A 10,589-nucleotide genomic window follows, 5' to 3' on the forward strand; every position below is an offset into this window, starting at 1 on the left:
GGTATTTGAAGCTACGCTTGGGTTTGATTTTTCCGAAAGGTGTGTGCCACGTGTCAAGAACATCTGCACAGCTCGAAACGCAAGTACTGACTTCCTACTCCATAAGTAGTACCTGCAAAAAACAAAACCCTCCTCAGCTTAAAAAACTAAATAAATGGGGTGGACTTCTGTTATTGGTATATTGATTTACTGTCTTCTTCTTTTCCTTTCGGCTTGTCCCGTTAGGGGTCGCCACAGCGCGTCATCCTTTTCCATGAGAGCCTATCTTCTGCATCCTCCTCTCGAACACCAACTGCCATCATGTCTTCCCTCACGACATCCATCAACCTTCTCTTTGGTCTTCCTCTAGCTCTCTTGCCTGGCAGCTCCATCCTCATCATCCTTCTACCAATATACTCACTCTCTCTCCTCTGGACGTGTCCAAACCATTGAAGTCTGATCTCTCTAACTTTGTCTCCAAAACATCGAACCTTGGCTGTCCCTCTGATGAGCTCATTTCTAATTTTATCCAACCTGGTCACTCCGAGAGCGAACCTCAACATCTTCATTTCCGCCACCTCCAGCTCTGCTTCCTGTTTTCTCTTCAGTGCCACTGTCTCTAATCCATACATCATGGCTGGCCTCACCACTGTTTTATAAACTTTGCCCTTCATCCTAGCAGAGACTCTTCTGTCACATAACACACCTGACACCTTCCTCCACCCGTTCCAACCTGCTTGGACCCGTTTCTTCACTTCCTGACCACACTCACCATTGCTCTGGACGGTTGACCCCAAGTATTTAAAGTCCTCTACCCTTGCCATCTCTTCTCCCTGTAGCCTCATTCTTCCCCCACCACCCCTCTCATTCATGCACATATATTCTGTTTTACTTCGGCTAATCTTCATTCCTCTTCTTTCCAGTGCATGCCTCCATCTTTCTAACTGTTCCTCCAGCTGCTCCCTGCTTTCACTGCAGATCACAATGTCATCTGCAAATATCATGGTCCACGGGGATTCCAGTCTAACCTCATCTGTCAGCCTATCCATCACCACTGCAAAAAGGAAGGGGCTCAGGGCTGATCCCTGATGCAGTCCCACGTCCACCTTAAATTCTTCTGTCACACCGACAGCACACCTCACCGCTGTTCTGCTGCCCTCGTACATGTCCTGTATTATTCTAACATACTTCTCTGCCACTCCAGACTTCCGCATGCAGTACCACAGTTCCTCTCTGGGTACTCTGTCGTAGGCTTTCTCTAGATCTACAAAGACACAATGTAGCTCCTTCTGACCTTCTCTGTACTTTTCCATCAACATCCTCAAGGCAAATAATGCATCTGTGGTACTCTTTCTAGGCATGAAACCATACTGTTGCTCGCAAATACTCACTTCTGTCCTGAGTCTAGCCTCCACTACTCTTTCCCATAACTTCATTGTGTGGCTCATCAACTTTATTCCTCTATAGTTGCCACAGCTCTGCACATCACCTTTGTTCTTAAAAATGGGCACCAGTACACTTTTCCTCCATTCCTCAGGCATCTTCTCACGCACTAGAATTCTATTGAACAAGCTGGTCAAAAACTCCACAGCCACCTCTCCTAGATGCTTCCATACCTCCACAGGAATGTCATCAGGACCAACTGCCTTTCCATTTTTCATTCTCTTTAATGCCTTTCTAACTTCCCCCTTACTAATCATTGCCACTTCCTGGTCCACCACACTTGCCTCTTCTACTCTCCCTTCTCTATCATTTTCCTCATTCATCAACTCCTCGAAGTATTCTTTCCATCTACCTAGCACACTGCTGGCACCAGTCAACATATTTCCATCTCTATCCTTAATCACCCTAACCTGCTGCACATCCTTCCCATCTCTATCCCTCTGTCTGGCCAGCCTGTATAGATCCTTTTCTCCTTCTTTAGTGTCCAACCTGCCATACATGTCATCATATGCCTCTTGTTTTGCCTTTGCCACCTCTACCTTTGCCCTGTGTCGCATCTCAATGTATTCCTTTCGCCTCTCCTCGGTCCTCTCAGTGTCCCACTTCTTCTTAGCTAACCGTTTTCCTTGTATGATTTCCTGTACTGTGAGGTTCCACCACCAAGTCTCCTTCTCTCCTTTCCTGCCAGAAGATACACCAAGTACTCTCCTGCCTGCTTCTCTGATCACCTTGGCTGCAGTGGTCCAGTCTTCTGGAAGCTCTTCCCGTCCACCGAGAGCCTGTATCACCTCTTCCCGAAAAGCTGCACAACACTCGTCCTGTCTCAGCTTCCACCACATGGTTCTCTTCTCTGCCTTTGTCTTCCTAATTTTCCTCCCCACCACCAGAGTCATCTTACACACCACCATCCTATGCTGTCTAGCCACACTCTCCCCTACCACTACCTTACAGTTGGTAACCTCCTTCAGATTACATCGTCTGCACAAGATGTAATCCACCTGTGTGCTTCTACCTCCGCTCTTGTAGGTCACCCTATGTTCGTGCCTCTTCTGGAAAAAAGTGTTCACTACAGCCATTTGCATCCTTGTTGCAAAGTCTACCACCATCTGTCCCTCCAAGTTCCTTTCCTGGATACCGTACTTACCCATCACTTCTTCATCACCCTTATTACCTTCACCAACATGTCCATTACAATCTGCACCAATTACGACTCTCTCTCTGTCTGGGATGCTCAGAACTACATCATCTAGCTCCTTCCAGAATTTCTCTTTCACCTCTAGGTCACATCCTACCTGTGGGGCATAGCCACTAATCACATTACACATAACACCCTCAATTTCAAATTTCAGCCTCATCACTCGCTCTGATACTCTTTTCACCTCCAAGACATTCTTAGCCAACTCTTCTTTTAAAATAACCCCGACTCCATTTCTCTTCCCATCTACACCATGGTAAAATAATTTAAACCCTGCCCCTAAACTTCTAGCCTTACTGCCTTTCCACCTGGTCTCCTGGACACACAATATATCAACCTTTCTCCTAATCATCATGTCAACCAACTCCCGAGATTTTCCTGTCATAGTCCCAACATTCAAAGTCCCCACATTCAGTTCTAGGCTCTGTGTTTTCCTCTTCTCTTTCTGCCGAAGAACCCGCTTTCCACCTCTTCTTCTTCTTCTTCTTTGACTTCGACTTCGACCCACAGTAGCTGAATTTCCAACAGCGCCCTGCAGGTTGACGGCGCCGGTGGCGGACGTTGTTAACCCGGGCCACGACCGATCCGGTATGGAATTCTTTGGATGAACGCTCATATTTGTTTGGCAAGGTTTTAAGCCGGATGCCCTTCCTGACGCAACCCTCTGCATTTATCCGGGCTTGGGACCGGCCTACAGTTTGCACTGACTTGTGCCCCCCATAGGGCTATATTGATTTACTGTAAATGGTATATATTCAATTGTATACTAGAATACTCATCATACAGTTTATTATTCAAATGACCTTTCCACAACAGTGTACATCGAAGACCTATTGAATACAATCAGCTGTGGAAAGAAAGATTTAAGTTGTTCTGTTTTATGTGTTGATGAATGAATGCAAATTACCCCCCCCCCCCCCCCCCCAATTGTAAATTGTTCAGCAATTTATTATTTATGTGAAAATGGAATACTGAATGAGTAGTAGTTGTTTTTGTTTTTGTTTTTGTTTTTTTTACCATACATTGAAATACCAATAAATACATCTAATCCATGAATAATTCAGTCATTCAAGCACCGTCTGTAACATTTTCTTCAAATAATTAATTTTAATTCATATTTTATATCCATCCATCCATCCATTTTCTGAGCCGCTTCTCCTCACTAGGGTCGCGGGCGTGCTGGAGCCTATCCCAGCTGTCATCGGGCAGGAGGCAGGGTACACCCTGAACTGGTTGCCAGCCAATCGCAGGGAACATCGAAACAAACAACCATTCGCACTCACAGTCATGCCTACGGGCAATTTAGAGTCTCCAATTAATGCATGTTTTTGGGATGTGGGAAGAAACCGGAGTGCCCGGAGAAAACCCACGCAGGCACGGGGAGAACATGCAAACTCCACACAGGCGGGGACGGGGATTGAACCCCGCACCTCAGAACTGTGAGGCTGACGCTCTAACCAGTCGGCCACCGTGCCGCCTCATATTTTATATGTAAACCAAAAAATATAAAGTTGTGGTTGGGATACAAACAGGATTAACTACAGTTGATCACATAGAAAAATAAAAGATTCAAATCGCTACAATTAAAATGAAGAAACTGCAGCTGCCAAAATCTCATTGTATTCATGACTTATTTGTGAAGCTGTTCTTAAGCAGTTCATTGTACTCTAACCCAAATTAACCTTCCACAGCATCCTCTTAATTATTCTGTGAACTTCAGGGTGGGGCAAGGGCACTGCTCTCTAACAACCGTAATGCCGAAATCTGTTTTAGTTTAGATGGAATCACACTGCGAGTGCTGAAAAGCACGCATTCCATCACATTTTGCTTGTCTGCAGCCTAACGGAAGGCTGCTGTGATTTGTTCTCTGTCTACTTTTATTAGCCTTATCTGGCACGCTGCTGACACTCAAGTATGCCGCTCGCTCAGTGTGTCTGAGCGCTCATAGGCAGATGTGATGGAAGCTAACTTTGCGCCTCAACATCAGGAGGGCAGCTGAGGCAAATGCATGCGGACATTATGTAAGATCACATTTTATTGAGATACCACACTCATGTTCACACCTACGAGGAATTTAGAGTTTTCAATTAACTTAACATGCATGTTTTTGGAATGTGGGAAGAAGCTGGAGTACCCACAGAAACCCCACACAACTACAGGGAGAACATACCAACTCCACACTTGAAGGGCCCAAACCTCTGGACTACGAGGCAGACGTGCTAACTACTAACGTCTGTGCTGCTTGCAATGTTTTAAACAAGCAATCATGGTTTACACTTTGTTTCAGAGAGTAGTCAGTACTCTAGCACTGTAGCATATCAATAACAATTACAATTGTTTTTATACAATTTGGTGATGGATACTTTCACTGCTCTTTTGCTGACTTTAAAAATTCTACTAATATTAGAATCAATACAGATCAACTTGCAAATATTACACTAGAAGATAGTTATGTATCAGGAGCTAAATTGAAGAGGAACAGGTCATGTTAAAAGGACTTCAGTTATGGATATAGAACTTTCAGGAAGAACTTTCAGGAAGGAATGTATTTGTGCAGCCAACATGAGAGACTCTAAAATCTAAATTTAGCCGTGTGAAATGTGCAGGAATTTAAACAGATTGAGGTTCTGTCTTGACTTATCCAGCACAGTATTCCCCCAAATGAGTTAAAGTCAGTTCTTCACAGTTAATCATGTTAAATGCATATTGCAGCAGTTATGATGGCAAATGTTGTTAGATTATAACAATATGTTTATAAATGTTCATAAATTTTAAAGCAAACCATCACTAGCTGTTCAGAACTAACCCTAACAATATTTGCTTTAACAGATATAATGTGTCTGTGAAACCATTTCTAAGAAGAATTTAAAATGTATGTATATGAAAGGTAATGCATTTTTTTGGAGAGGTAAGGGCATGCAAAAAGGTACAGCCTAGGTTCAGAGTTGATGCGGGGGGGGGGGGGGGGGGGGGGATTTGTTTACCTAATCATAATTTACAAAAACAAAATCATGAGACATTTCAACATTTGATACAAAAGTCAGGCCTGTGCAGGAGGTGGGTTGGCATTGAACTTTTTGGCTTTGGTGCTCTACAGAACAACAGTATACAGTATAATTGTAAAAATGCCCTATCAGTGACAGTGACACAGTATTGTCACACATGACTATTTTAAACTCTGAATCTTTGTGTGGATTTTTGCTGTTACAGAGTTATGAAATCAGTGGTGAGATGTCAAGGACAGTAAGGAAGTACCTTATCAGACAAGTATTGATTCTGAACTTGTCCATATGATGTATGCTGCAGAGTTATGTGCTGTGATATTGCATTTTTGTAAAGTATTGATGGTGTCCTTAATTGTGACGTGATAGTGATGGTATTAAGAGGTGCATTACCGGTAAGTCGAGTAAGTGACCCCTGAAGGCATTGGTACCAAATGCACGGCCCACCACTCTATGTTATCAAATGTGTCACCAGTATAGGGCAAATGTTGCAGACTTAAGAATGGAAGAGAAATGTAGTCCAGTGCCGCACTGATATTACCATATATCCCATCAGCCAGTTCAAAACTGACCTAACATTTCTAAGGCTCAGTGGGAACTCTCCATTCATAAGGGACTGTAGCAAAAAAATGGTTTTATTCGCCACGCGAGACAATCTGTCATGCCCCCCTTTTCTCTTTTCTTGCACTCTGATGGGGAATAAGAGAAGTTGAGGCCATCATCTCAGACTAGCTGCGGCCAACGTATACACTCCAGAACAGAACTAAAAACCCAAAACTATGAAACTGTCTTTTTGTCAGATTTGAAATGCATTAAGTTAGCCCACTCCCGCTCTCATTTCTTAAATCAAATAATAAAATATACATTAGCTGAATGCATTAGTTGTATTAAGTGTGTATTGTAGATCAGTCGTTCTGAAACATTTTACACCAAATACCACCGGAAAAATATTTGGCTCTCCAAGAACCACCATAATTACCAACACTCGTCACTTTAAACTGCTTACATTTCTTGACGTCTCGGCGCCCTTTGCACAATGGTCATTGCACTGGACTATTGCTCTATTAGTCATTCAAACTGCTCTCATTGCTAGAGAACTCTGCATCATTTTGCACAATTGTTAAAAATAATAATAATTGTACCGCATTACCAGATTACTGGCAACGTTTTATTGCTCAGTGACAGTTTTTCTCAATGTCTTTATGTCTCAAAAGTATTCTCTGTCAATTGAGTGTCTGTTGTCGTACTAGAGCGGCTCCAACTACCGGAGACAAATTCCTTGTGTGTTTTTGACATACTTAGTGAAATAAAGATGATTCTGATTCTGATTCCGATTCTGATTAAAATCCAGTCACGAACTAGGCCGAAGTGTTCATCAAAAACATAGCAGAGGTTGTATTCCTAAAAGGCAAATTTAAAATTAATGTAAGCCACTGTAACATTTTGCTCCGTTTTGAAAAAACAGTTCTTAAAAAGATTTACTCGACCGGATTCAAAAAAGGTTTGCGCCACTTTAACACTATGCATAGTCTAAACATAATTTAGTAATTCCTTTGCGTACCACAGAGGGAGCTCGCGTACCACTAATGGTACTTGTGTCACAGTTTGAGAACCACCGTTGTAAGTCATAGGAACCACGGTGGATTATTGGTTAGCACGTCTTCATGTTCTCCCTGTGCTTGCGTGGGTTTTGTCAGGGAATTCAAGCTTCCGCCCACATTCCAAAAACGTGCATGTTAGGTTAATTGAAGACTAAATTTTCCATAGGCATAAATGATGGGTTGTCTATATGTGCCCTGTGATTGGCTGATGACCATTTCAGGGTGTACTCTGCCTCTCGCCACAAAGTCAGCCCGGATAGGCTCGAGCTTAGCCTAATGAGAACAAGCGCTGTGGAAAACGGATGACTTGTCAAGTTGACAAAACAAGTGTTCTTCAATCATTGGCTGGTAGAGCTATAGATCTGATTCTGATCAGTCGTCAGTAGCGGACAATCCCTGGAAAATGATTGAGGTTAAGTGGATGAAGCATCCAGAGGGCCAGTCGACAGAGCATGACCTTGTGTGGGAGTGGAAAAACTGTTGACGGGAGACACAAGATGAAGATGGATCACAGCACAAATAGCACCCGCATTGTGCCCCAGGGCTGATGCATGCATGTTTGTCTTCATTTGCCAAGCAGGTTCGTGTTACATTTTCACTTGTGCTTGAGGTTCTCACTTCAAGATCGAGGTAGAACCTTTGTCCTTCCGCCTATACATATATCAGTTCGCCAAACTAGGAATTCTGACATTTGTTTCGAGTTTAGTCCGTCTGTCACTATGGTTCTTATGTCAGTATCTACACTCACATTCATTGGTCAACCGCCGTTTCCAAACATGTTCTTCTGACGGCAAGAAGAACATGTCAACAAGCCTTCCTCAATCAACTCACTGAATTTCCCTCCTCAGCCGGCCATTATGGGCCATTTCCACTACACAAATCCCCTTTTGTCCACCAAGGCTGCTTCCAGGAAGACTCAATCGAATTCTTGAGGAAGCAAAATAAATTCTTTGAAGTGTTGATGTTTGCAGTGGAGTTGGACTCGGTTCACGCAAACATAACATTGCTGTTTTCTAAAATTATATAATTCAGCTTTGGTAAATAGATGTGATAAAAAAAAAAAAAAAGCATCAAACTGAATACATCAGGCCCAAATGAGATAATGTAGGTTACAGCACAGTTGTTGGAGTATAACAATTACAGAGCAATCAATGAAGGATTTCTGTTCAATGTTTACATGCTATCATAAATGTATGTACAGTATATGATCCAACAACCTAAGCTAAAATGGCCATAAGCAGGGTGTGAGTTATTCAGGAGTGTGTGGAAGCTCACCCCCCATAAACGCAGTAGACTTCAACATTATCTGTGTTCTGTGGGAGTCATCCATGTTTGTACGCGGACAGACAGATATAGATGTTTAATCGGTATGGGTATATGCAAATGGTCAGATTTGTATACACAAACAGGCACACTGACATTTACATTACGCCAGTATGAAAAGGAAAGACAGACGCTTAAATGATGCATGCACGCAAATGGCTAGACACTATGTTTACGTTGTGTATATGTCAAAGGACAGACATGTTTATGTAATGTGTATAAGTTTGAATAAACATACAGTACATTTACAGTATATTGTGTGCTTATTCAAATGGATAGACAAATGTTTAGATTATGCATGTACAGGTACATGAAGGTTTAGCACTCTAAATTGTTCTCAGGCCATTTTAGCAATTCAAATGCTGGCTATGATGTTGCACTTGATCAGAAAATTTCCACTACTGACTTGGTAGGGATTTGTACATTTGCCTCTTTTACAGTAAACGTGGTTGTAAAAAATAGAAGTGGTTCATTTAATGTTAAATTTAAACATTAGAGAAACAGAGCGTGCAGGAGTACAAATGTTTAACCAAAAGAGTAGCACTGTCTGCGAAAACACCAATTTGATGTGGGCCAACAAGACAAACTAAAAGAGTGAACATTTAAAAAAAATAATAATAATTTTTGGGTTTGGTTAGCGCTTACATAATTTTGTTGCCTTGGAAAGACAGGATGTTAAAATTTGATATTTTGCATCATTAGCTTAATGTGTTTTCTCAGCTTTCAGCAGTAAACTGAGATGTTTTACTTTGAGAAAACTGCAAGATATAATCTTTTGATTGTGCACCTGGAAGCTGAGTTTGTGGAAAATGCTGATACTACCAGTGTTCAACAGCAGTAGTATACCACAAAAAGTCAGACACACACACATCCTTATTAGCGTCACATATAGAATCAGCTCAATAGATAAGTGTTTTTGCTTTTTAAACAATTGTCTTCTCTTTATGCATTTCAACAATATCATTCTGTCAACCCTTCATACCTCACCACCGCATCAGAGTGACATGCCCTCGGAAGAAACCCTGAAATCAGTGTGATTTCACTTCAATATTCATGTAGGGCAATAATTATAAAACTAACGAAAAACAATATTATGCATGTATGTATGTACAGTATGTACTATATGTTTGTATTGTACATAGGCTATTGATGTCAGTCTGTCCATCTGTCTGTCTAGACTCTGGATACTCAATACGTGGCTCCTGTAATGTTCTATTGTCCGTAATGGCAAAGGTCTGTAATGGGCATGGTCAAACCATTGCCGTATCATTGAGTTTTTTTTCTTTGTCCGTTTTATCTGTTGCATGAGTTGCAGCAAGATGGACCTTTGGTATCCTTTATCATGACTTAAGATTAGGGCAAACCATCGGCTCACTTGAACGTTCTTGCTAGCTGCAAAACTTTTTTTTTTTTTAAAAAGGACAGGACCTAAACAATCAAAGGGTGAAATATAAGTGTGCCTGGGGATGCGGCAAATGCAAAAACGTTTTTCTCTCCTGGTTTATGATTGAATCTTGTAGCTGGATTACAGGGAAACAATGACTCCCTTTGGTACATTTGAACGGACGCAGGCATGTTCTTTGGCTACCTCGGAGGACATCAACCATAAAAGCTGCCCTCTTATATTGTAATCGTCCTATCAGAGTCCCTGAACAAGAAAGTGTTCAGAAAGTGTGTTGGAGAGGGATTTGGAATGCGTGTGTGGGTATCAGTGTGGCTTGGTTAATTGATAACATGACCCCCCACATCGACTAATTCTAGCCTCTTACGCAACAGCGCTCCAGCTGCCACATTTTGTGAAAGTTCACTGCCTGCATAGTTTCTTTCAAACCCAATCATCTATGCCAAAGGAGGTTATTTTCTGCTTGGAAATTCCATTGGCACACTACACTTAAGATGCTTGAATAATCTAAAAGAGACTGACCATACATTTATAAAAGATGTTTTCATGGGACAACAATGAAACACTGAATAGGTGAATTGGTGATAATGAACCCTGAATAGTTTAACCAACAGACAAAAAGATGTAAATGGTCACCCTTCACA

This window comes from Phyllopteryx taeniolatus, chromosome 18 (assembly GCF_024500385.1).
Source record: "Phyllopteryx taeniolatus isolate TA_2022b chromosome 18, UOR_Ptae_1.2, whole genome shotgun sequence".
In the NCBI taxonomy this organism is placed as follows: Eukaryota; Metazoa; Chordata; class Actinopteri; order Syngnathiformes; family Syngnathidae; genus Phyllopteryx; species Phyllopteryx taeniolatus.